The sequence below is a fragment of the Protopterus annectens genome, chromosome 4.part0 (assembly GCF_019279795.1).
Source record: "Protopterus annectens isolate FY-2018-M chromosome 4.part0, PAN1.0, whole genome shotgun sequence".
Classification (NCBI taxonomy): Eukaryota; Metazoa; Chordata; order Ceratodontiformes; family Protopteridae; genus Protopterus; species Protopterus annectens.
Genome location: NC_056733.1, coordinates 1,872,450,896 through 1,872,472,775, shown reverse-complemented (window position 1 = coordinate 1,872,472,775; position 21,880 = coordinate 1,872,450,896). Strand labels below are relative to the sequence as shown.

General features: G+C 40.2%; 1 protein-coding gene across 1 annotated transcript in view; it reads left to right on the top strand.

Annotated features, from left to right (window-relative positions):
• LOC122800055 (leukotriene C4 synthase-like) overlaps nt 1-21,880 on the top strand; it is a 472,737-nt gene that overhangs the window by 443,493 nt on the left and 7,364 nt on the right. The gene's annotated exons all lie outside the window — the stretch shown is intronic.

Here is a 21,880-nt window from a genome sequence, read left to right as displayed (position 1 = left end):
TACCAAGAAGCCATAGATGATTACCAAAGTTCTGGTGGGTGATTTTCTACTTTTCTCATCAGAGGAACCACAGTGCCTGGTCACTCGGATATTTTCAACGGAGTGGTGAGAGGCTCTGACTGCAATTTTTATATTTTTATAAGATTGTGGTTCCCCCCCTAAATGCTTTGTGGATTACAAATAACCAGGATCCATATGAGCTCCAACTTGGGCCCTGTCATGCCAGCAGCAAGACTGTAAATAGTCACTGGCCAGTGAACAGGGTATAATAGAGTATTTCATAGTTGGTCTGTTTAGAAATGATCAAGGGGGTAGACGCTGTTAGTACTGCTGAATGGCATTGCATTCTCTCATATTTGTATTGTGGCACTATAAATCTTTATTGTTCAATGATAATGCATTTTGCCATGTTAGTATTGCTGCCTTAAAGAATCTTTACTGCTCAATGACATTACATTTTCTCATATTTGTATTGTTGCATTATAAATCCTCATTGTTTAATGACATTGCATTTTGCTTGTGTTAGTACTGCTGTCTTCAAGAATTTTCCTGCTCAATGACATTACATTTTCTCATGTCTGTATTGTTATATCATGACTCTTTTATTGCTTAATGACATTGCATTTTTCCCATGTTTGTATTGCTGCATTATAAATCTTTACTGCTCATTGATATTGCCTTCTTTGTGCATGTTTGAATGTCAAGACTTTCTTCTGTTGAGTTCTGGGGAAGAGGGTGAATGTATGTTTTTATTGCATGCATATCGCACCTTGCTTTATTGCTAACTAGTGCACTGTTGAAATAATTTGTTTATGGTTGTGCTATTGCCTTTTTAAACTAGATGTGTCACCTAGAATAAAATCTGTCCTTCTTGACCCCTTGGTGTGTTGGGCCTATAGGGGTGTCACCAGAGTCAGGTAGGAAGGAACCCATATCTCTTCAGCTACACCTGCGGTTGCACTACATCTGGGGGCTCATCTGGGATTGCCTGTAGTGCCTTGGACTCCACCCTATTCCCCTGTACATGTGGAAAGCAAATTCAGCAGAAACATGAACCCAGAAGCTGTAGTTTCACTGCCCATAAATACTATAGGGCCTAAAGTTTTGAATGCTTTGGGAGGTATTGTAGAAACATGCTTAAAGCCTACACAGCCATTCACTGGATTTGGCTACCACAAATTGCATTTATTTTCTGGCAAACAACCCACACCTCAGGGAGAGGAAGATTTTGAATCCTAGATGGATCAAGCCTCACAAGCCATAGAGGAGTGGGATATCCCGGAATCTCAGAAGAAGCAGCGGATAGCTGAAAGTCTAAAGGGATTAGCTGTGGATACCATACACAACCTAAGAATGGGTAAGCAAGATTGCACGGCCAAGGATTATTTAGGAGTACTGCAGGATGTGTTTGGAAGGACCGAGAGGGCTGCTGACCTACTGTATCAGTTTGAACATACATACCAAGAAGTTGGTGAGAAACTATCTGATTACATTAAGTGATTAGATAAAATGCTCCACCAGATCATCCTAAAGAAGGGAGTGGATCTGAAAGTAGCTGACCAAGTACGGATCGGACACATTTTACAGGGAGTTCAAACTATGGACCCCATTGTGTGGAAAATGAGGATGAGAAATAGGGAAGAGACTCTAACTTATTCTCAGTTGGTAAAAGAGGTGAGGGAAGAGGAAGCCCTGTTGGAAGCCAAATCTCAGTGTTCAACAGCAACTAAAACAGTGAGTGAACATCAGCAGGAGCCTATAGCCATGCTCACTACTCAAACAGGAGTCGTGGCCCAAAGTGTCCGCAATATAGAGGTGCCACAGTTGCAGATGTCTTCCCTGACTGATGCCATAGCTTAAGTCACTCAGACAGTTGCAGAATTGCAGAAAGCTGTGGTAACTTTAGCTGAAGGGAGGAATACATCAGCTAGAACCTCCACGGAAGGACTCAGGGAAGAACCGTATCAGCCACTGCTCAGAGTTCCTACTGGATTTTGTTTTTGCTGTGGAGATACAGGGCATATAAAATAACAGTGTCCTAATGCAGAAAACTTGAAAAGAGTGAATGAACTATTATTGGCTAGTGCAATGCAGGGAAACTTCAAAGGGCCTCAGTGAAGGAGCCAGCTGAGTGCCCAGTTACAAAGAGCTCCATAAAATCTAACATCAGGAGACAGCATCCTGGATCTCCTTTCCACACTAACCCTTGTAATAGGGGAGAGAGACTACCTACTATGCACACTTCTAGCTCATCTGAGGTGAACAACAGAATTGGAAAGCTATCTCAGCATCTGAGACGGCAAAGCATTACTAAGCAAGAGTCTTATCTGTTAAAATGGCGAGGTCAACCAGCGGTACATCAACCACATGCTGACTGCCATACAGCCGAACAACACTGGAAACAGAAACTACCCGATGGCTTACTGGGGCCATCCCCTGTAGTGTCAGTAAAAATAGAAGGAGTGTATAGTAAAGCACTGTTGGATACTGGTGCACAAATTACCATTCTGTACAGAGACTTCTACCAAAAATACTTAAAGCATTTGCCACTTGAAAAAGTTAGAAGATTTGGAGATCTGGAGGCTAAGTGACACAAAGTTCCCTTATGATGGTTATGTCTCACTCAAGTTAAAATTTTCCACTTCAGTTGTTGGGTCAACAGAAGTTTTTGAAACACTTGCTGTTGTGTGTCCCAGGCCAAAAGGAAAGGATTCAGCATCTATTTTAGTGGGAACAAATACTGACCTCGTCAGAAGAATGCTAATTCCTCAGTTGATCCAGGAACACCCAACACTACATCCTCTCCTGAGACCAGTTTTCTGTGCCCTTCAAAGGGAGAAGAATAGTAAGAAAGATGGAATTGGTCATGTGTGGACCCTGTCTGGGAAAGAGCATATAATTCATCCTGGCCAGGTCGCCTGCTTGACAGCCAAAGTGAGGATGTGTGAAAAAACAGTTTCCTCTCATCTCATGATGGAAATGGATCCAGAAAGTGACTTGCCACTGGGGCTGGAAATAGTCCCAGAAGTTTGGCCTGTGGACAAGTTAAAGCATCCTTATGACACTTTGCCTGTGGGGTTGAAAAATAAAGGAAGTGCTCCCATTGTCCTGCATTCACAAGTGCATTTGGGAAATGTTTATGCTGCCACTCCCTTACCTGCTTCTGTGTTGACAAGGAATGAGAGCAGAGCCAACAAGTTGAAACTGAAAGGCATTGAGATAGAAGGTGGTTTCTTGCCCCCTGAGTGGCTAACCAGAGTTAAAGAGTTACTAATGAAAAAAAAAATGTTTTTCTACTAGTGAACTAGATGTGGGCTGTGCAAAAAGTGCAGAACACTGAATAAGAGTAAAAGAGGACTGGCCCTTCAGGGAACATTCCAGAACAGTAGCCCCAGGAGACCTGGAGGACTTAAGAAAACATTTGGAAGAACTAAAAGCCACAGGGATAATTCGAGAGTCAAGAAGTCCATATGCCTCTCCCATTGTCGTTGTCAGGAAAAAAAATGGGTCAAGTCGCATGTGTGTTGACTATCATACTCTGACTCAGTGAACCATTCCAGACCAGTACACAACTCCTCGGATTAAAGATGCTTTAAATTGCCTGGTGGGCATTAAGTGGTTCAGTGTGCTAGACTTAAGGAGTGGATACTATCAAATTCCTACGCACCCAGAAGATAAAGAAAAGACTGCTTTCATCACCCTTTGGGATTTTTTGAGTTTGATCGCTTACCTCAAGGTTTATCAAATGCACCGGCAACTTTCCAGAGAATCATGGAAAGAACAGTTGGAGACATGCATCTCCTGGAAGTCTTAGTCTACCTGGATGACATCATTGTCTTTGGGGGGACCCTAGAGGATCACGAAGGAAGACTGATATAGGTATTGGACAGGATTGAGAATGAAGGCCTGAAGTTGTCATTAGACAAATGCAAGTTCTTCCAACCTTCAGTGACCTATGTGGGACATGTAGTATCTGCAAATGGAATATCCACAGATCCCAGCAAAGTTGAAGCGGTGACATCTTGAACTAGACCCAAAACTATTACAGAGCTGTGATCTTTCCTGGGGTTCTGCAGTTACTATAGAAGGTTTGTGGAAGGATTTTCAAAGATAGCAAGACCCCTCAACCATTTGCTCCAAAATGATGAGAAAGCAGATAAAACAGATGAAGATATCCTTGTGAAAAAGCCTAAGGGACCAAGAGGTTCTAAAGAACTCATCGAGAGTCGTTGGGCTCCTGAGTGCGAAGAGTCATTTTAACATCTTAAGTATTGCCTCACACATGCCCCTGTGCTGGCATATGCTGACTCAACAAAGCCATACACTTTACATGTGGATGCTAGCAGGGATGGCTTAGGAGGAGTTCTTTACCAGGAGTATGAGAAGAAGCTGAGACCTGTCAGTCGGAGTTTATCCCCCACAGAAAGAAGCTACCATGCATACAAGTTGGAATTCCTTGCCTTAAAGTGGGCGGTAGTGGACAAGCTGCATGACTATCTCTATGGGGCTGAATTTGAAGTGCAGACTGACAGCAGTCCTCTGACATACATCCAGACCACTGCAAAGCTAGATGCTACTGGCCACAGATGGATGGCAGCTCTATGCAACTGTAATTTCAGTTTGAAATACCGCCCAGGACATGAAAATGGAGATGCTGATGGTCTGTCCAGAAGACCTCATGGAGAGTTACACCCCGACGATGAATGGGTGGAAATTCCAGTGCCAGGGGTAAGAACTATGTGTCAGATTGCAACCTGCTATCAACACACTGAATGTTGGGCCCAGAAGTTGGGTCTGTCTGCAGCAGGCATACTCCAAGCTTACTGTAATCTGGTCACTTTGCAGGCTTCATCGCTACCAGCTTTGAGTAACAGTAACCTCAGCAGAGATCAAAGAGAAGACCCCTTAGGTCAGCTGGTGGTAGCTGCTTTAGAAAAGAAACAAGTTAATATGCTTTGCATGGATATTCATCTTCTGGCAAGACTTTTGGCCAAAGAATGGGACAGACTCCAGATACAGAATGGACTAGTATATAGGAGATCTCCTAGTGCACTGGGCAGTGAAAAATGGCAATTATTGCTTCCTCAGAAGTAGAGAAAAGTAGTACTTTGATCATTGCATAATAAACATGGCCATCTTGGTTATGACAGAACTATGGGTCTGGTACGAGCCAGGTTCTACTGGCCTTACATGAAGAAAGATGTTGAGGATTATTGTTGTACATGTCTTCGTTGCATTCAGAGAAAGACTCTGGTGACCAGAGCTGCCTCATTGGGTCAAATAGAAAGTAGTGGACCCATGGAACTGGTCTGTATACATTTTCTGTGCATTGAACCAGATGAAGGCAGGATCAGTAATGTGCTGGTGGTGACAGACCACTATACCAGGTATGCTCAAGCATTTCCCACTCATGATCAGAAAGCTATTACAGTGGTGAAACTACTAGTTGAGAAGTTCTTTGTACACTATGGCCTGCCAAAAAAGGATACACTCTAATCAAGGACATGATTTTGAGGGCAAGCTTGTCTATGAACTACTCACTCTGGTGGGAGTCCAAAAAAGCCGCACCACTCCTTATCATCCTCAAGGGGGTCCTCAGCCTGAGCATTTCAACAGAACTTTACTAGACATGTTGGGGACACGTGTCTATATCAGAACATCGAAGTATTAAAATTTTGGATGTTCTGATATCGAACACTATTCAGCGAACGCTATGAATAGTGAAGCTGCAGAACAGCAAATTCTTTCCTCAGGAAAGAATTCGGTTGGCTGTTTCTGTGGCTTCGCTATTCTTAGCGCTGTGGTGGAAAGTTATGGGTTGGGTTCAGGTAAGTGTGCGATTGTTTGTACGTTAGGGTTAGGGGCAGGTTAAGTGATTTAGGGTTAGGGCGCGGGTTAGGCGTGTGTGTGATAGTGACAGACTTTAGGGTTAGGGGCAGTTTAAGTGAGTTAGGGTTAGGGCGTGGTTTAGGTGAGTGTGGGATAGTTACGGACCTTAGGGTTAGGGTTTGGGTTAAGGTAAGTGGGTAGATAGTAGTGTATGTTTAGTTTAGTGTAGCATTAGATGTAGAAATTTAAGTATATGTGTGTGGTTGCTGTTTGTTTGATGTGCTTGTGTTGTGTGTGTGTGTGTGTTTTGGAGCAGCAAATTTTTTCCATGGGAAAAAATTTGCTGTTCTGAATGTTCAATATTTTCATGTTTAAATGTTTTGTGGCCAATAAAATAGCATTCGCTATTTTCATCTTTCGATAACGTGATATAAATGCGGGGACACTATCTGCTGAGAAGAAGAGTCAGTGGACTAGACATGTAGCCACAGTGGTGCATGCTTACAACAGTATTAAAAATGATGCTACAGGATTCTCATCTTACTTCCTAATGTTTGGAAGAGAAGCTTGTCTTCCTGTTGACGTCACCTTTGGAGTCACAGCTGATGATACACCCTTGCAATCTCATGGCAGTTATGTAGAGAGACTCAAGAAGAACCTCAGACAGGCTTATGAGCTTGCTGAAAAATCAACAGGACAAAGACATCAGCGAAACAAGGCTCACTATGACAAAAAAGTAAAGATGCATGACTTGCAGCCAGGGGACAGAATTCTTTTGAGAAATTTGGGACTACAAGGAAAGCATAAATTAGCTGACTGCTGGGGATCTGAGATTTACATAATTTGTTCTCAGCTACCTAATATCCCTGTCTATCAAGTTTGCCCTGAGGGGAAAGAAGGACCCATAAAAACCTGGCACCGAAACAACTTATTGCCTTTGGCAAAATCAGCGAGGCTCATGAATCCAGAACCCAGAATGGCTCAGTGAAAGCCTAACTCAAGGTGATCCAGAAGGCTAAGGCAGGGAGGAACTATCCTCTTCAATATTCAAGAGCCTATGCTTCCTCCTGCTGAAGGAGAGGAGGACAGTGATGACTGGGATTTCAGTGGGCTTTTTTATGAGGATGTTCAAGACCCCGTGGGCTGTAATCTCAATGTAAATGCACCGGAATTCATTCCTTGTCATTTTGAGCAGCCCAGACCTAACAATAGACTAAGTAATGATTCTGTGCCTCTTGCAGAACCTGATAATGATGGAGGCCCTGCTATGCAAACTTCAGAAAATAGTGCTGAGGATAGTCATACCGTTATGGGAAATGAAAGTGAAGTTATACAAGATGAGATCTTAGAAGTAGACAATATGCCTACTGAAGAACTAGACATTGAATGTGATCTGAGTGACAAACCTTACAAGCAAAATTCCTTAGCTGTCTCTTCCAAACCAAAACTGCAGAGACTGATTCGGCCCCCTCAGAGACTGACCTTTAACAGTTTGGACATAGTGCACAGGAACCTGTGACCACAGCTCATCGGAGGATCTGCACTCATAATCCCTATGCCTCCTACTCCAGTGGTGACACCCCATCCCAAGTTAAACATAAGGCTGTTTACCCTTGGTGGAATGTACCTTTTGAATGCAAACATTTTGTTCAGTTGATAGTGCATTAGTGTTTGTAAATATCTTCTGCTAATCTACCTTTGACTTGGGGGGACCCAAGATTTTCAAGTGGGGGAAGAGTGTAGCTCCCACTGTATTTCATGTAGAAGTAATAAACTGTAATTTTCCATTACACCACAAGGTGGAGCTCCTTTTCAGGAATATAAAAGACCATTTTGAAAGTGAAAGAGGAGACTGAAACACTAGCTGAAGGAGGGAAGACTGAAACACCTAGCTGAAGGGAAAATAGCCTTGCAGCATGACTGTATTTTCTTTTCTAGTGCTTTGGGACAGGGAAGTGAAGTAGCAGATTGTGTCTGTCTCTGGCTGAAATCCTGGATGATGGTACTTTGTGGAATCAGGAGAGAAGTCTGAAACCAGTAGCTCCATGCCTGCTATGATTCAGCAAGAAAAGGAGTCTCCCTTGGGCCTAGTACAGAGAAGCCATAGATGATTACCAGAGTTCTGGTGGACAATTTTCTACTTTTCTCATCAGAGGAAGTACAGCGCCTGGTCACTAGGATATTCTCGATGAAGTGGTGAGAGGCTGTGGTCATCATTTTTATATTTTTATATTTTTATAAGATTGTGGTCCCCCCAAATGTTTTGTGGATTACAAATAACTGGGATCCATATGAGCTCCAACTTGGGCCCCATCATGCCGGCAGCAAGACTGTAAATAGTCACTGGCCAGTGAACAGGGTATAATAGAGTGTTTCATAGTTGGTCTGTTTAGAATTGATCAAAGGGGGTAGAGGTTGTTAGTACTGCTGAATGACATTGCATTCTCTCATATTTGTATTGTGATATTATAAATCTTTATTTTTCAATGATAATGCATTTTGCCATGTTAGTACTGCTGCCTTAAAGAATCTTTACTGCTCAATGACATTACATTTTCTCATATTTGTATTGTTGCATTATAAATCCTCATTGTTCAATGACATTGCATTTTGCTTGTGTTAGTACTGCTGTCTTCAAGAATTTTGCTGCTCAGTGACATTGCATTTGCTCATGTCTGTATTGTTGTATCATGACTCTTTTATTGCTTAATGACATTGCATTTTTTCACATGTTTGTATTGATGCATTATAAAGCTTTACTGCTCATTGATATTGCCTTCTTTGTGCATGTTTCAATGTCAAGACTTTCTTCTGTTGAGTTCTGGGGAAGAGGGTGAATGTATGTTTTTATTGCATCCATATCTCACCTTGCTTTATTGCTAACTGGTGCACTGTTGAAATAATTTGTTTATGGTTGTGCTATTGCCTTTTTAATCTAGATGTGTCACTTAGAATAAAATCTGTCCCTCTTGCCACCTTGGTGTGTTGGGCCTATAGGGGTGTCACCAGAGTCAGGTAGGAAGGAACCCTTATCTCTTCAGCTACACCTGTATGTGCGGTACACATAGAACCTGGTTTAAAAAAATAATAAGAAGGCTAACAGTATTTCCTCTGCACACATGAGAACAAGAACTTTTCCCCGTAGGCATTGCAAAGTATGTTCAAATGTGAGTGGTTTAAATTATTTTATACATTCTCTTACAAACAAAAAGTACACATTTGAGTTTTACTCAGATTGCCATACAGAGAATGTGGTTTACTTGACATGCTGCAAGTCATGTCTGAGTTTTTATGTTGGAAAAAATAACTGTAAGTTAAAAACAAGAATACTGCACCATTTGCCATCTATTAGACAGAAGGATAAACATAATGCATTGTACCAGCATGTTTCCAGCTTTCTAGATCATACTTTTGTTTTTATGGTTCTGCATGTTACACAGATGAAAAAAGGGGGAGGGACATTGTCAATGATACTGAGTATGCAGAGTTAAGCTGGATCATACAGTTGGCTGCTGACAATCCACCTGGGTTAAATAGTTCTGTACCTTTAAAACCAGCCTTAAAGAAAAGGCGGGTTAAGTATAGAAAGTAAATTGGTTGCTTTTAGAAATGTTTTAACATTTAAAGACTGTCATGATTATGTGAAGTTTATCTGATGAAGTTTTTTTTAACCTGAAAAGCGCTTACGTTTTATAATAAAAGATTACGGCCAGTTTGTTTTTGGATTTCATCCTTCAGGGATAAGGAATGCTTGCAATGATTGCAATGAGTGCTAAGACTCCTAGCATTTAGCAGCATGACCTTTAAATTTCGTTTAGAACAATTTTTCATGTTGGCAATTTTGTGCTCATGCCTTTGCCTAAAAAAGGCACTATGGGGGAGGTAAGAGCCTTTGCCAGAATCCTGAAGCCCAGGAGAGACAGATGAAGGCCATCTCTGGCAAAGCATTGTGGTCTATCAATTGCGTCCTTCCAAGATGTCAGATACTAGATCCCCCTTTTGGCTGAGGACTATGCAGGTTTTCAGTGGATTACTATAAATTCTGAATTTCACAGCTGGTTTGCAGTCTAGCTTTGCAGCTTTTAAGTACTGTATCTCAATTACACCTTACAGCATTGCTTCCACAGAGCTGCTTGGGAATTTGTATTTTAACATGGCTTTGCTTTTGGGATGAGCTGAATCTTTTACATAATTAAATTTAGTTTATAATATGTTGCTTATGGGACAGTCTTTATTAGATGTTGGATCTGGATGCCTTATCTATCTACTTTAATTGTCATTTGTAATTACCTACTTTACTGATTCTTTTCAAGCTGAATGCTTTTTCTGGACTCCCAGTGTTCTATGAACACTAAAGATTGTTTGCTGCTATTTATATCAGGCAGGTTCATTTTGGGCCCATTTTCATAGTCACAGTTTATAAATTTTAAATCTAGTGGTGCACACCTCTCCTGTTTATCTGAAACTGCATTTATTCGCAAAAGTCTATCTTCCAGTTTATTTGGCCATTTCTGCTTTATTTGTATGCTGTCAGTTATCTCAAGAGACAAACCGCTGTGAGGTAAATACTTGTGTTTCTCCCAGTGTCTCCATAACTAAAAGCCACAACCTTAAAATGAAGGATTCTATCGTAGATAGAGGAGAAAAGTCCTGTATATGGACAAGTGACTGTTCCCCTTTCTGTGATAGTGAATTCTCAAAGATAGAAGTATAAAGGTTTTCCTCTTTGTAAAAAAAAAGTCAATGAATTGTTCACTGTTGATGTGAAATCACAGCAGTCCGTGCTGGTTTCTCATCCAGCAGGATTTCAACTAGCTTGACACAGATCAGGAGTTTCAACACATGGACCTGGATGAGCTACAGCTCACTGCCTTTCCTGTTGAAAAATAAACCAGAGCCATTGTATTTTTATCCATTTTAATTTTGAACTTTTCCTTATTTGTTAATGAATTTTATAATCCATTATTTCTTTGTAGTTTACAATTATTCTTACTCAGTGATTTACTGTGTTGGATGCCATATTTTTATTTTTAAACTGGAGAGTACACACAACCTGAATTTTATTTTCATCTCAATAATTTGATGATATATCAAGTTTTTTTATTATTTTTACATTGTTCCACTTTTTCTTGCCACTTTTACAATTAAATGATTTTGTTTTCCACTGATGATTTTCTTCCTACATTTTCAGTTAATTGATCTGGTACTATATGTGCAATATACTTATTATTTTGAATAATGGGAAATATTGCTAAGTTTGTACTGGCAATATCTCATTGTCTGCTTTTACTAAGTTGTGCTGGTAAATTTATGTTACCGTTTATTGCTTGTGATAACATGTTGATGGATTTTCTCCATTTAGCCATCTTAGACTATCTCATCATGTCTTTGCAGAATGCAGGAGACTATACATATGGTTGACCTCAATTTATGCTGTAGCCTTGGGCCTTCCATGTAACATGAGGTGGCTGTAATTCCTGTTTTGATGCCTGCATGCATTGAAACTTTATATCGCCTTTTATCCAGCTGTATTTTATGAACTATCCATGGCTTTCAAAGATAGTCCAAGACAGGTACTTTGGTTTGGACTCCCTTACTCACTATGCAGGTATAATACTGAGGGGCCAGTTCAGTCTGAATCAAACAAAGTGTGATCTCTCATCTGATACACACTGGCGACCTAGCATTTCATCCAGTAGTAACAGCAGTTGTGGCAACTTGATACAGGATTTGTGTGTGTGTGTGTGTGTGTGTGTGTGTGTGTGTGTGTGTGTGTGTGTGTGTGTGTGTGTGTGTGTGTGTGTGTGTGTGTGTCTGTCTGTCTGTGTCTGTGGGGGGGATTGTAATGGTAGAATCAGTCCCATAGTCTAACTACTGCCTGGTCCATTTTCCTGTTGAGCTCTGCTGCATGCATCCTCCTGTAATTTTCCCTTCAGTAAGTTCAGAACTAACTTAACATAGCTATTTAAAAAAGCTACACGCAGATGCTATCGCATACAAGGAGCACTATAATATCAACACCCTTTACCTACCATCCCACACACTTCTGTGTATACAGATTCACTTACAACTCCTCGCCATTCTGATTAGTACCTCTCAGTATAATGGCATCCAAAACAATCAATGTCCTTTTAACCTATGCTTCTATTCTGCTCTACAATATTCAGTTCCTATTTTTTTTCTTCTCTTTTTCTCGCCTTTAAACTTATTCTTCCTTTCCTATCCATTCTTTATATTCTGTCTTCTACCAGTACTTGTAAGTAATGTAAATCATTTGTGCAATTCATATATTAATTTGTTGTCAGTGCCAATTTTTACTCTGAGTTGTTTGTACATAGTATGTTGCATTGCAAACTTATGTTTTCTTTTACCTCATTTATTCTCATGTTTTCACCAAGCTGCGGTGGTACAGCAGTAGCATTGTTGCCTCACAGCAAGAGGTTCTCCTGTTCGATTCTTGTCTGGAGTGCCTTCTGTGTGGAGTCTGCATGTCCTCCCCATGGTCGAGTGGCCTCCAAAAGACATGTGTGAATGGGCGTGCCTTTGCTAAAGGCTGGGCATCAGGCTGGCAACTTGGCACTATAAAAATCTACTGCCAATCATTAGCGGACCGGAGTTCCGCTGTGGCGACCCCTAACCGGGAAAAGCCAGAAAGACAAACAACATTCTCATGTTTTCACCACTCTATGACTGCACCGTGATCATTTTTGTACTCTTAACAGGCGTGAGTCTGAAAATGGTTCAGGTGGATCAGCAGTCTACCGTCATTATTAAATATTTATTAAAGAAAGAAAGAAATGAACACATAAACAGATAGATATGTAAATAAATACATCAGTCAGCCAAACAAACCAATCAATCTTAAGGTGATGCAGTACAGGAATTTGAAACTTGTCACATCAGAATAGAATCTCTCTGTTTTGTTCTGCTTCAGCTGCTTGTGAAGCCCTGTGTAGACAAGGTAAGTGGACTTGTATTGGCCTACTAAAAGCTGTGTCATTTTCACAGGAATGTTTTGCCCGCTATAACATATGCCTTACCCATAAATTGGCTCATAAACTGTGGTTTAAACTTAACCTTTGAACACTGCCAGATTGAGTGAAGACTTCAGCATGGGTAGTGATGGTTTGGAGGATAACCTTAGGATAGATGCAGATTATATATTGTTTACCATTCAGAAATACATAAAAAGAAGTCCACATTGTTTTTCCCCCCTAGTGAGGTTTTTGCTTTATCCAACTGATTTGCTGTCCTATTTTGAGTACTTGACAGCTTGTACAGTCCAACCTAGCTTCCCATTGGAAGGGCTGCTTTTTGCATGAGCCATGTGAGCCTATTTGGTCCTTTGCAGCTAAACTTTCGTCTCTCAGATCAGGTATGCCTCACAACATGCTCTCAGGGGAAGATAGCCTAGATTATTTCACTGTCTCATGTTGTTTTGCCAAGCATTTAGTTCCTTGATTTCAAGCATACATTGTGCTCCTACATGACTCTTGCCAAATTAGGTTGATTACACCTTGCCTGGAAGTCTTGGATTATACTTTGTATTATATTATTACTTGAGTGTTGGGTTTTCCAGCTTCATTAATATAGGCTTTAGTGACTACACTTCTTTAGAAGTCCATCTTGGTCCCTAACAACATCAACAGCTACAGCCATGTTTTAAACTTTCCATTCGTAAGCAAGTTTCTGAAAAATGCAGTGTATGTGCAGACTGACTCACAGCTCAGGCACTGATTCTGTCAGCCATTTCAGACCACAGTCTGGACTTGACAGCATACTGAAGGCAGTTCTTACTGGGGATTTGAATAATCTTCTAATGCCATGGGACCACGGACATAGTCTTTAGTAGTCCTTCTTCATCTGTTTGTGGTATTTAACATATTTGATTACGGGCTCCTGCTGCAAAAATAGCATACTTACTGAGGTCTCTCAGGAGTGTTTTTAGCTTGGTTTGTCCCCCTACCTTGGCATTCAGTGAATGTAATTTCTGAAATTAAATCCTCTTCCTCCTAACCTCTGGACTGTGATACCACATAGGAGTCAATCCGGGTTCTTGTTTTGCTTACCATGCATATGTTGTATCGGGAAGACTTAATTTGGAGGAGAGAATTGCATTACCGTTACTAACTAATAATTCACAGCTTTAAATTGTCTTCCCTTGGGATAATACAGTGGTCATGGATTCCATGGTGGATAATCTGAACTGTATACATGATTTGGAATTGGCTAAGAGTCCAGATATACATGTTTTTTGTCATTGATGCATATGCCATGCCCAGAGATATGGACACCAGTTTCCTGACCTTGAATCCTGCAATATTAGTGGAGGTCGGTGGTTACAGTGTGTTCCTCAGCTGTGTAATCTTGGCATTATGGGGTTAACCTTGATGATAGATTTACATTAGAGGATGCATGCTTGCTATTATTAAGACTTATTTCTGTCATCTAAGGAACATATTCCAGACCAACCATCAACTTCCACATGAGGATCTAGATGTGGTCATTTATACCTTGATTTTTTCCCCATCTAGACTATTGCAGTTCTTTCTGGCATTAATTAGAATTCTTCTGTCTGGTTGCTGAGTTGTGTACTCTTTTAATATGCCTACACATTTAAAAAGAACAGTGAAGCAGGTAAAATGACAAAAGTGTCTGCAAGCCTCTTTCACAGAATTGGATGAAGCTGGAGTGTGGACTGACAAGAATTCTGCTGAGTGAAGTCATGCTGTTGATCAAGTACCAGAGAACTAGCATTCAGAAATTCCACAGCCTGGCCCAGATAATCTCTTCTGTATTCTTTCCACAGATTAAATGATAATAAGATACCTATAATTACCTGGTTCCACAGCTGTGAAAGTGAACTACATCAGTATATCAAGTTCCATGGCAGTTCTTGCATCACAGCCCTTGTACCTGAAACTGGGTATTGTTTGCAATTAGCTGTCTGGCTACTAATAGGTACATCCCATTACTGTTATATTATGTCAGTGTTTCAGAATCATCAGTGTCCACCACTACGATCGAACAGTACCCATAAGAATTTGCACCTGTCCATTTAGCTCTGTACAACATGGACCCTCCACCTAAAACAGCTCCTGGTAGTCTACTATCTGGTCTACTCTCTTCCTTTAGGCACATTGGGGTACAAGTAGTTTTGGGTGTGTATCTTGACCCTCTGGAACTCACTTTCCAGACTGCACACCTCTATTTCCTTGATGGCCTTGGGAATCCCTGATTCTGAGTGGTTTCAAAGGATTGCTAAAGGCTCGCCTCTTCCAGTTAACATTCTAACCATTAGTACTAGACACACTAGTTATCAGTTTGATGCATAATTCTAATTATCATACTTTTGACATGTCTTTTGTCTCATGCATAACGTCTTTTATATTGCTGTAAGCTTTGGGGGTTACCTACTTTTCTTGTGCAATGCTTAGTTTTAAACAGTTGATTAATCTTGAATTTAAGTTATATCAATGCAATTTTAAGTATTTAATCATAATATCTAATGTTATTCATTAACGTCTAGGATGTAGCTGAGAAAGCTGAGGAACTACTATAGCCACTGTACTCATCAAAGCTCACAAGTTTTTATTTATTTATTTACTTATTTATTTGCAATTAATTTACTGAGCATGGTCATTCCTTACAGTTGTTTTTTATACTTTAGACTGTAGGGTTAGATTTAAAAACAATCCCTGGTTGAACAGTGCCTTTATTATTAATTTTCAGCTGTTTTAGTCAATTACAAAATTAGCACGTGCACAAATGGGTCAATCCTCTCTCTCTCTCTCTCTCTCTCTCTCTCTCTCTTTCTCTGTCTCTTTGTCTCTGTCGCTCTCTCTCTCTCTCTTACTTGTATCTTGTCATTACGTGAGACTGTACAAGGGTAGTCACAACATTCAAAAATGAAGAAGGATTAGCTGTTGAGGTCTATCTTTCTGTTCGTCTAGCTCCTGTTTACTTAAAGATTTAGTCAGTTATGATTCATATTTTACAAAGGTACAAAATGGTACTCACTTCACTTAAACAATACATTTGCATTACTGTGATAATTTACAATCTTTCTGTTTTTAATATCCTATTTATGATGACTTAAACCACCTGGTAAGGGACTGTGTATTTTTCTCTAAGAATGAATGTAAAGTAACATTATTAAAGGTATACCAGATGGACGTTATATATGCAGAAACTAACCATGGAGAAAAATAGTAATAGACACTAGAAATTTAAATACCATTACTTATTACAACTCTGTGTACTTCCTGTTGTTTCTAGTACTATAAAATGACATTTATTTTATAATGTTACTACTTTACTTAACCTTAATATGCTGCATACATTGAGTACAGCCTGCAGCAAAGCATACATGGCACTTTTAGATGAATTTGAACTCATACGTTTTTGAATTATTTGTTCATTTCTCATAGTTAAGTGACCTAGCCCCATGTGCTGCCTGCTGAAATTATTTATCCTTCGATGAAGGATGATTTTTGCCCCTCATTTTATGTATGCAACAACCATATCATAATAAATGATGCAAGGCCTGGCTTCATCAGTGGAGGAAGTGGCATATTTCTAACACAAATGAATACCTCTGGTAGCACTGTGTACTTGTGTAAGTCAGGCATTATAGATGACAGAAGGACAAATTTGGTGCTGTCACACAACTTTAAGTGGGTGCACTTAGCTTTTTTACTTGGGTAGTAAGCATCCTCCCATTGTCTGAAACTCCCTAATGAAATACCCTACTAAAAGGGTTCTCAAAAAAATATAATACTAGGAGACCTGTATATTAATGCTATGTGCCCTGATTCCTACCATCTAAACAATGTTATACCAATGCAGTCTTGCAAAGCTGGTAAAGATACCAGATAATAGCGCAACTCCCAGTCTCCTCATTTCTAACATACAACACAGGTGTTTATTTTCAGAGGTTCGTCTACATAGCCTAAGTGATCATTGTTCTACACTGTCTAGTGGTCTTTCAGAACAACTAAAGGACCACCACAATGGTTACTGATGGATCATTTCCTGAGTATAAACAACTATATCTTAACATGTTCCTTAAATTTTATTGACTAGTCCTCACTGCATACTATATCTGACTCCACAGCTGCTGTTTCCAACGTTAATGCTACCTCCCTCTCCTCTACAAAGAAAACTATTATCTCGCTTACCCATAGAGAACTCAGAGTTCAAAGATACCTTGGTAGTAAAACCCCAAAAAAGTCAAGGAATAACACCTAGAAGGCCTGGAAATAAGAACCTTCCAAGTCAAAGCTGCATCAACACTTCCATAGTCTTAGAAAATCAACCAGCATAGCTACTATAATAGTGCAAAATCTCTGTTTCTAAGACAAAATCAAGTTGTCTGGTCATTCAAGCCAAAGTTTTTCTGAATAGAAATTAAACAGTTGACAGGTATTATGATGAACTCCTCAGTCAATAATAATGATGGTCAACCTCCAAACTAAAATTTGCTGAAGACCACAGATATATTCTGCCGTATACTATACAAGATCTCACATATAGTTTTCTAGCACTCACTGTCTGTCCATTCAACCAAAAGACATTGCTTCAACCCTGCAACTCTACTCCTTTATTACTTTTATTGCTATCTTTCACTGTTCTGACATTTCAGACAAAGATTCTAATCAAGTTGGGTCCTAATACCACAGGCTAGCAGCTAAGAAAATAGCCTAGCCTCTCACATACATCTGTACCCTATCTCACACTGTTGACATAGAAACATCAGCTTTCAAACACCCCATTATAATTTATCTCCCCAAAACCACTTCTTTCTCCGACCGTAAGGACCAAAAACTATTTTCAAATGTTAAAAATATTTGAAGATCTCTTAACAAACAAGTATTTAAACATATAATAGCTATGGCCTATTCTGTGATGAACAGATTGCCGTTCATAATGCTTTCAGCTCCTTTACACCTGTTATCACTGCTACTGACTCTGTCTATAACAACATGAATGATGACCTCATCACCACTGGCCTGTCTGTAGATATGATAAGAGCTTTTTAAACTTAGTCATGAACCAGTATTACCTGGAAGGTAAATATCAGTGACCACACAACACAGTGGTTCCATAGCTACCCTGAGGATAGAACCATCCTAATTTATAGTAAAAATTCCTTCTCTGAGAATGCAGTTCTTAATACAACTGTCACATCTATACCCACTAACTCTCCCCTAGACTAATTTGTAAAGCTTTCCCTTAAAATGTCAATGCACCTCATATGGTCTTGTCTATATTCTCCTCCTATTTTGGTTTTGCCTTTCTTGTCTTATCTTCAGTAAATCTTCAAGATTATCTCTACTAAACATAGTGTATGAACAACAATCATATGTTGTTACCTGCTATACTTTTAATTGTATGTCTAAACCACTATGCTTATGTAAATATCTTATGCAATCACATGTTATTATCTGCTATATTTTTATAACTGAATGTGTAAACCACAATGCTCATGTAAGTATCTTATCTTAGCAATTGTTCTGGAGCTTTTCTCCTCGGGCCTCCACTGAAAATGGACAGCTCTGTCCAGTTGGACCTCCCCGGTAAACAAATGTAAAATAAATAAATAAATAATACTGGTTTTAACTAAGGTTCATTGTTAGCCCCTACATTTCTCATTCTTTGCTAATGATCTCCCCATTGAACTGCCAAATGTCAATATTGTGATTTCTGCTGATGACCGTCTTCTCACTAAATATAACAAAACACGTTCTAGCCTGCAGCTGACACTACTGAACTTCATGGACCTCTGCAAATGTCCCCTGCTAACAAACTGCTAATCAACTCCAAGAAAACCCAAGAAAATAAATGTAATATTATTTGCCACTGCTCAGAAACTAGCTGTGCCTGGGTCTGCGCTTAGGAGTGCGTTAACAATGAGGTAGTCTCTAGGGGTAATCTGACCTCACAAAGGATAATAGTATGCATTTCTTACCACTGAATTGTAGACTGTGAATCTGGCACCAGTTATTTGTCTGAGTCAGCCCTTCTTGGAGAATATTAGTGTCTTGGGGGCATTCCATGGCTGCACCTAGTTTGCAAACATCTGAAAACTTGGTCAGCCAGAATTTCTTGATGTTGGCCTTGACTTTAGAGAAGTAGTTGCCAAAAAAGGTTCAGTCCCAACACAGGTCCCTGAAGGACTCCACTAGCGACTGGCCTATTTGTGTGGGTGGACTCACCTATCCTAACTTCTTGCATCCTATCCGAGAGTCAGCACAGTATCCTGTGGGTGATATAGAGGTTTATAACTAATTCTGTGTGAGGTATTGTAAGAAATGCTTTGGGCAGATCAAGGTAGGCTGTATGCACTGTCATTGCCCTCCTCCATTGTCTTGGTGACCTTCTCGAAGAAGTCCACTGGGATAAGTAGACATGGTCTGCCCTTGATGAAACCAAACTGGGCTGGATCTGGTGTCTGAAGTTTTCCTATGTTAAGCTTAATTATTTCTATTATAATTCTTTCATTGGCTTTACATATGAGACCAGTCAGACTTATGGGTCTTTAGTTGCCAGTATGCATAGATAACCCACCCTTGTGCAGAAGGATGACCATTACAGTTCTCCTTTCACATGGCATGAAGCCTGTCTGGAGGCTGTGGTTAGATACAGACTCTTGTGGTCCTGACAGGTCAAGTTTCATGCTAATTAGTAGGCATCCTGAGATAATATCAAGGCCCAACGATGTAGTATTCTTTGCTTTGGAGTGTGTGTTGTGGACCTGCTGCCTAGTGATAGTCAAGGAGGTTATGTTCGATAGTATTTTCTGTGGGGTGGTTGGGAATAAAAAAGGGTAAAGCTGGCGCTGAATTTGTCAGACAGTAGATTTTCTATATCTTCTGGCTCAGTGTTGGTGGCTCAATTTACAAATAGTTTTGCACGTTGTGTTCTGCCTTTGATGTTGCAGACAACTAAAGAAAGACACATGGTTGTCCTTGGCTTAGGATGTTATTTTTACTTCAAATTTGACTTTGGTAGACTTGATTTCCCCTTTGAGTTGATTGATGAGAGATTATTTTATCCTGCTGGGTGTTATACTTCCTAATTTTTGCCATGGCTTCCTTATTTTTGTTAAACAACCTATTGATGTTAGAATTTCACCTGTGTGGCTTGTTTTTTGAGTTTCTTCTGTGCTTATTCTTGGCAGGCACAGCTGTCTCCATGTATCTGTTAACATGATTGTACAGGGTCTCTGTGAAAAATTCTGCATAGGCAGAATTATTTTCAGAGTTTGAGGAGATGCTTGAAATTTTGCCAGGTTACCATTTAATAGTAGGAAGTTTGTTTTAAAATAGTTCCTAATTTCTTCAGGGTTAGCATGGGTCCCAGCCGGTTTTATGTCATGTACAACTGCAGCTAAAATCACCCACGAATATGGTATTGTGTTGAATGGTGAGTCTTTCCAGTAAGTTTATGTTTGTGTTATGGGTTTCCTGGGTCATAGAGGGGGAACCTATAGCTTGCAAGGATGTGGTATGGGATTTTAGCTATGATAATTTGGATGTAGAGAATCTCAAGCATTTCATGCTCTGTGACCAGCCTTGAGGCATGTTTGTTTTTTATGTAAATCAAAACACCTCCACCCTTAGTCCCTGCCTGTGCAGTAGGTGGTCTAAATATGTAGAAGGCATTGCAGCCTTGCACTGCTGGGGTGCTGTCTGAGGCTTTAAACCATGTCTCAGTAACTGCACAAATATCTGCATTCTCCAGGATAAGCAGAGCTTGGAGGAAGTGCAGTTCCTTGTTTAGATACCTGGTACTGAGCAGTAACACCTTTAGGATTTTTGAGTTGGTTTTGCTATGTCGGAAGGCTTGTCAGTTTGGCATTGCCTAAAAAAAGTCACAACTGAGGTGGACAATACTTTAACCAAAATCTGAAAGCCTAGTGGGAACATGTGCAGACCATCCCTGGTAAAGTAGAATGGTTTTCAACCATATCTTCCCATGCTGGCAAGTACTGGGTCCCCTTAGAGTGACACCAAAAACTAAGCCAATTATTAAAGTCAGTCATCTTTTTTTATATAGTGGCATCCTCCTTGGAGACAGTAGAATGCTGCTTAGTGCTAGTCTGTTACTGGCCTGGAACTCATAATCCAAGAAATCCATTATGTCTATTTTCATATAATCCAGAGGGGTATGTCTAAGGTCATATACACCCACACGAACTATGACTGAGTCATACCACTCCTTGCAATCCAATGACCTGGTTCATGCATGATCTGGTAGATCTTGGCCCCGATACACAACTAACCATGACTTTCAGTTTTGCCTTATTGGCTTAGAAGCTGAGGATGCATGAGATATAGCAGTATGCATTGTGGAAGGTGTTGTTTTGGTGGAATGCTTTTGAGGCTGCTGAAAATATTTGTTGTAGGTACAATGACTGAGATTTTGGGGGTTTAAGAATATTATGTTTAACAGCCTCAGCATATATGGGTTTATGTGTCTGATCCTTACTGCCTTTGTCTGATCATCACTACGTGTGTCTGATCCTTACTGTATGAGTCTGATCCTCACTATGTGTGTCTGATCCTCACTATGTGTGTCTGATCCTCACTGCATGTGGCTGATCCTCACTGCATGTGTGTAATCCTTACTGTGTGTGTCTGATCCTTACTGCATGTCTGATCCTAACTACATGTGGCTGATCCTTACTGTGTGTGTGTGTGTAATCCTCACTACATGTGTTTGAACCTCACTACGTATGGCTGATCCTCACTATGTGTGTCAGATCCTCACTGCATTTGTCTGATACTCACTACGTGTGTCTGATCCTTACTGTATGTGTCTGATCCTTGCTACATGTGTCTGATCCTATGTGTGTCTGATCATTACTGCATGTGTCTGATCCTCACTACTGTATGTGTGTCTGATCCTCACTGCATGTGCCTGATCCTTACTGCTTGTGTCTGATCCTCACTACGTGTGTCTGATCCTCACTGCATGTGTATGATCCTTACTGCATGTCTGTGATCCTTACTGTGTGTGTCTGATCCTCACTATGTGTGCCTGATCC